The following is a 6,517-nucleotide window of genomic DNA, read 5'->3' as shown; positions in this document are numbered from 1 at the left end:
TTCATATAGATTTTTGCTTATAGTATCTTTAAGAAATTTAAGAGTTTAGCATTTTACATTAGGCTTATAATGAATTTCACATTAATTTTTTGAAAGGTGAAAGGTCTTTATCTATGATCATTATATACACGCAGACATATATACACTATTACACATTTTATATATATATATCCATCCAATCCACTATTATTATTCCAGAGTCTTGTAGGTATGGTGGTAGGGTATCCAGGAGGGGATCCATTCTATATTCACACAATTATCCGTCTGTTAGTGGCCCTATAATTCTGGACTATGACTTTCAGAGATGTTTCTTCTAGCATAGCCTTCCATGGTTAGTTGAGACAGGAAGGCTAAATGGGCCTGGAGTTAGAAAAAGCCTTGCATCTTATCTTTGGCACAAGATTGAAGTAAAGACTTTGCCTTTAAGCGTATACCTTTAGTATGGAGAAGGCTCTTGTCATATTTCACCAGGATAATACTTCCCTTCTCTCAGTCAGAACCAGAAAGGGATCTTTTTAGGATCTTCACCTTAAGAAACTGGTAGGGTCCTGGAAGTTAAGCCCATAAAAGTGTGAGGCTCCTTCTAAGGCAATGGCCCCCAGGAAATCCTCATTTTTTGTTTAGTTAATACTTAGCTTCCAGTAATTGGTCAAATTTAAAATGTAAGTGCGCCTACCAGCTTATGTCTCCAGTGACTTGTATTCTAGTGTAGCAGAAGTCCAAATGTGACTTTCTAAATTCATCTGTCCCTTCAGATTTAGGGGTGACTATTTGCCTTTCAAATCTTTTCTCTGAAGGGTCCAAGCTATTGATTTTCACTTTATCTAGCTTTTTCTAACTAGTTGATCTTGCAAAATCATTGATGGATTCAAAAATCATAGCTATAATTTTTTTAAATCCTTATAATAATCTATAGTACCATGTACAAACTGAAACAACTTTAAGTCATTTAAATGCATTTGACAGGCAAATGCCCTTTTAAAAAGAAGTTATCTGATTTTATATGCAAAACTACTTTAAGAATCACATAATTATTTTAATTTCAGTAGATTAAAAAGATGGCTCTGAGATATCTGTTTTAATATAAAAATTCACAAGTCTTAATAAAATTATTCAATATATTTTACACAGGAATTGCAAAACTGTTACTCTAATATGTCAATTTTTTCATATACATTAATATATTAAATACCTAATATTCACATATTCTTTACTATTATGGAAGTCCAACCACACTTTCTATTTTCTTAAACTTTTTGTTCTTAATGCAAAATCCACATAGTGATAAAAGATGCACAACTGCTAAAGAAAAGAAAATTACCTCCCTGATTAACAGATTTATTGGGAGATATCTGTTTGTGAGCAATGGAGCTACAAACATTCAAGGATTCTTCTCATTTCCATGACAATTGTGAGCTCCTATACAATATTCACTTTGTCATGATCTTTCCAACCTAAAAAATGGGTTTGGACTCACGGTTCATTTAGCCTATGTCCTGTGATTCATGCCATTAACATTAACTTATTACCCTTTCTGTACTTTCTAATATTTACATTGGCACCAACTGATAGAAATAGAAAGAGCAATGTCCATCGTTTCAAATAGAATCTTGTTCTATAAGTTTCACTCTTCTTTGCAGTAGTGTGGCTATTTCCTCATTAATCTCATGACAATGATACTACATTCACTAGATGAAATTTGAAGAAAGTCCGTGTTTGGAAAATAACTGATCAATGATGTTCAGTTTTCTAATAAATATAAATAGGGCCAAGTAGAAAACTGAGTGACTGACATGACTGATCTCATGAACAAAATATCATAACAGAGAAGAAATTAAGAACACTTACAGAGTAGTAAATAATTCTCCAACCATCTACCAGACCTTACCAAAAGTATTTAAATCCTAACTTTTGCAAACTGTTTTCTATAGTAAGACAAAGCATTTGATCCAATGCAAAAAAGATACCACCTACTCTGCGAGGATCTTAGGGGAAATACAGAGATTCGAGGAAAAGAGTGGGCTCCCTTCTCACAGGTACAAATTTTTGGGGGAGGCAGAATAATTAGGAATAGCCCTGCTAATCTCAAAAATGACATGTTAGCATATGGGAAAGGGACGTAATGACACCCTTAAATGCCTGACTCTAGTTGTAAGATGAAATGTGGACAACATGTTTGCTGATGTTAGATTTGGCAAACAACTCAGCAGAAAAGAAAAAGAAGAAGAAGTAAACAACAGAAAACATGCAGGCCCATCTCCAAGATTCATTCCTGTTATAGCAATAAAATAAGGACTTACTTTATTCACCATCTCTAATCTGAAGAAATGTTTCTGGTCTATAGAGGCATCCTGAGTAGGATCAACAGTGTGAGAAAGGATATGTAATTTGAGTATCTCTTGTCAGTTGCAGCAAATAAATACTGCTTTTCCTTTGGCACCCAAATAAATACTGCACCATCATATCTTCCTCTCCTCCCCTCCTCCCCCTTTGATTTCTCCTCTCCTCTCCTCTCCTTATCTCATTTCCTTTGCTCTTCTTTCTTTAAATCAAACAAAAGTAGTGTTTAATTTACTGAAAAATGTGTTGTGCCATGAATGATTTATACAAACCATTTCATAATCCATTTTGCAGCAAAATCCATGAAAATTAATTGCTTTCACCCATTGTTGACAAGTTAAAGCTTTACACAGTCATTTCAACATAGATTGAATAAAATTTGAGTTTGGCTGTAAGAAAAACAAACATTCTCTCCTATAATCTCAATAGACTTTTCTGCCAATGGAATAGAAGAACTCAGATTTCCACAGAGGGAATACAGATACACCAGGTTCAGTATAAAACAAAACAAAACAAAACAAAACAACAACAAAAGTAAAATTCAGACTGTTCCAACTTAGCAAGTAAAGTGTTTGTACCAATAGAAGGTATTACAGGTGCTGAAATAAAACAAAGATGAAGAATTAATACTTAATTTGAAGGTTAAACTAGAACATAGAGAGGGCAGGAAGGAAGAACAGAGTTTCAGAAAAACATAGTTCCACCCATTTGGTTTTTCTAGGCATGCTGGATAAGAACTTGATAACTTCCCTAGAGATACAAAACTGTATACTGGCTTAATAACACACTGCACATCCAATATAATTCATTGTTTAGAAAAAATGGTGAATATATACTTTGTATTATTATTATTATGGAGAAGGAATTTGTCATCTGCATAATTTTCTGGTAACAAAGAAGCCCAACTGACATTAGTATATACATTCACAATACTGACACAAGAGCTATTTGAACCAAATATTAGTTCCAAAATGGGCAAAACCAGGAAAGTAAATTCCTCTCAGATTTTGTCTATGAATACTCCATGCCAGTCTTAGTCTATGATAGATTTTTTTTTCTTGTATTTCTCTAAATACAACTATTTTTCTTTGGTCTGGAAAATATTTTCAATTCTGTTTCATGAAATCCACCTGCTTCAAGATAGACTGTGGATATTAAGCAAGTAACCAGCATTTTGTTTTTAAATTTTGCTAATGTTTATTTTTGAGAGAGAGAGAAAAAGAGAGCTAGCACATGAGCGGGGGATGGGCAGAGAGAGGGACACAGAATACAAAGCAGGCTCCAGGCTCTGAGCTGTCAGCACAAAGCTCGATGTGGGACTCAAACCCACAAACTGCAAGATCATGACCCTAGCTAAAGTCAGACCCTTAACAGACTGAGCCACCCAAGTACTGCCCAGTCTTTTTTTTTTTTTTTTTTTTTTTTTAAGTGAAGTGTGAACTTTGCTAAAGAAGCAAGATCCTTTCCTGACTAGGTTGAGTCAAGCCATGAACTGCTTACTACTCAACAAACTTTGCTTTCTTGGTGATAAAAATTCTAGAAGAAATTCAGGGGCTTATTTCCAATTTTGTTTTGGCTCTCAACACAGATTTACACTACTCCCACTAAACCCTTTCATTAATGCATTTAGTAGACTGAATTTATTTCCACTGGCTATGAAAGACTGTGAGGCATCCGATGACCCCAGATTCTCACCCAAAGTCTCTTCTCTGTACAGGTGCAGATGGTTAAGAAAGATCCTAAATTGGATATGACTATTGAGTAAGTTGCCCTTATCCTCAATCTGGCATTTTAAGTGCCTGCTAACCAGCTCCTCCAGAATTCACAGTTATTTGTAATTTAATCCCCCAGTTCCACAAATACTCCATTATAGATGTGAGAGTCCTGACATTTGACAATAAAGGCATTGACTTATTTGTAAAACCATAGGCATTGCTCAAAAATCAGTGGATGATCTGGACAACATGAGTGTTTTAATCTCAACCTGGGTCTTATACATCTTATAAAACTAAGTAACACAATATAGGACGTTCACATCTGAGGAACATAATTACTATGCTTGCTTGTGTCTCTTTCCAGGGGGGATAGTTAGAGCTGACATGTGCACATTTGTTTAACTTTCTTTAAACCTAATGGCCATCTTCTGATGTATACACATGTGGCTACAAAGTCCTCCAAAGCCAGACTTAGTGGGCTTGTGGACTAATGATGAAAGTACTACAAGCAATAGTCACATCAGTTGTGATAATTTGTAATGTTATGGTACACTCTCTTATGCCACAGGGGAAGAATCCTAATTAGCAGCCACCAAGCCTGGACTCTCCAGTCAGCAACAATCTGTTGCTAGTAAATCCGTTCAAGAGCGTTAATACACATCCTAGGCAGGATTGCTTTTAAAAGAGAAACTCATTCTAAATTAGTTCAAAAGGTGATTGTTCTTACACACGTATGTCTAAAAGTACATACATTGTATGCACATATAAATAAAAATATCAATACAGTTAAAAGGTATTATTTTTAGCACTAATCAAGGACCAGCCACCGACCTGATAATTTGACAAGGATTGTCTCAAAAAAAACCCCACATATTTCTGTGTTCATTGTACAGTTGTGATAACCAAAACTCAGCCATTTTAGTCATTTGTTTATGTTATAAACGCCAAAAAGCTAGTTGGAAGAGGTTTCTGTGTGCTTATAATCACCATGGAGTAGGAACATAGAATCTGATTTACTGTAAATGTATCTTAGCTCCAATGGAAGGAATAAATTAGCAGGCAGCTCCTTTGTCACGGTATCTCATGCTCAATTTGTTGTCCAACTGTTGTTTTCTCACGCTCCCTTTTCCCCTTCCTCCTCCCCACACCTCTGCTACTCTCTGGATTTACCCCCTAATTTCTTCTCTGCAGACAAGCTTCCTCTGGTCAAAATTCCATAATCTGACTGGTTTCTATGTCTAACCTAATTGGATTATATACCTCACTTAAAAGTTATCAAAAGACAAACTGTCTGAATTCAGTTCAGAGAATGGCTGCTTACTCATGTAGATATTTAACAGTATGAAACTGGTGAAGTGGTCAATTCAGAAAAAGATGATTAATAAACTCTGAGTGTTGATATATATAGGTTGATATATAACCTATAATTTACTGGAAAACTCAAATTAGTCAACTATCTTTACTTAAAAGCATATGTTCCAATGTTCTAAAATTTTAGAAATCTCATGTAAATCTTTCAATTGTATTACATATATCTAACCATTTATAGGTAGGGACACCTGGGTGGCTTAGTCGGTTAAGTGTCCCACTTTTGTTTGGGTCATGATCTCGCGGTTCGTGGGTTCGAGCCCCACTGTATATCCATAGGTATACAATAGTAAACTGTATATCCATAGGTATACAATAGTAAACTGTGTATCTGTTTTGAATCCCACTTCAACAGTTAGTCACTTCATGATCATATTTCTCTCTCATTTACCCTAGAAACACCATTCCGTTCCTTCAAAGTACATTAGTGTCTATATTTTCTTCACCTGCTCCGTTCAGCGTTTAGAATGTAATAGAGATAAGGTTGACACCCTCGTCTGTTCTGCTATATTCAATTTCGCAGTAGTTAGCAATTCCATACAAGAGCCTGTCATTACTCTGGATCTATTTCGTGTAAAAACTCAGGAAAGTTATCTCAGGCTGTTTATATCAAAGACAGATACCCTGAATTGGAACTGGGATATACATGTTCATTTTTATTCAATATTCTTTTGGCATATGCTATGACAAGTAAATTTCCATTTTGAAGTTGATGTTAAGCAGCCTCGAAGCAAGTAGCAGTAGTATTAGAAGCATAAGGCAAATGCAATAATCCCGTTATCAATCCCTTCGCTTCAGGTTTATTCCCTACCAAAATCAATCATTTTAACCGCTGCTATGTAATCTTCCAAAACATCACTTTCATCATGTCATAATATTGGCCAAAATGCTATAGTTGTCAAAATTCATTGTCTCAAAGAATACAAATAATTTCCTTTCTAAATTTTTTTTCAGTTTCCAAACTGCCTAACTTCATATACACATATCGCAAAATCAATGTTTTCCACACTAATTGAAGTGTTTGTCTTAGAAGCCTTCATACTGCATCTTACTGGTTTCCTAACACTCTCTGCAATAATACTGAAGACCTGCTT

Source organism: Crocuta crocuta, unplaced genomic scaffold (assembly GCF_008692635.1).
Source record: "Crocuta crocuta isolate KB4526 unplaced genomic scaffold, BGI_CrCroc_1.0 scaffold776, whole genome shotgun sequence".
Classification (NCBI taxonomy): Eukaryota; Metazoa; Chordata; class Mammalia; order Carnivora; family Hyaenidae; genus Crocuta; species Crocuta crocuta.
This window is presented reverse-complemented; position numbering follows the sequence as displayed.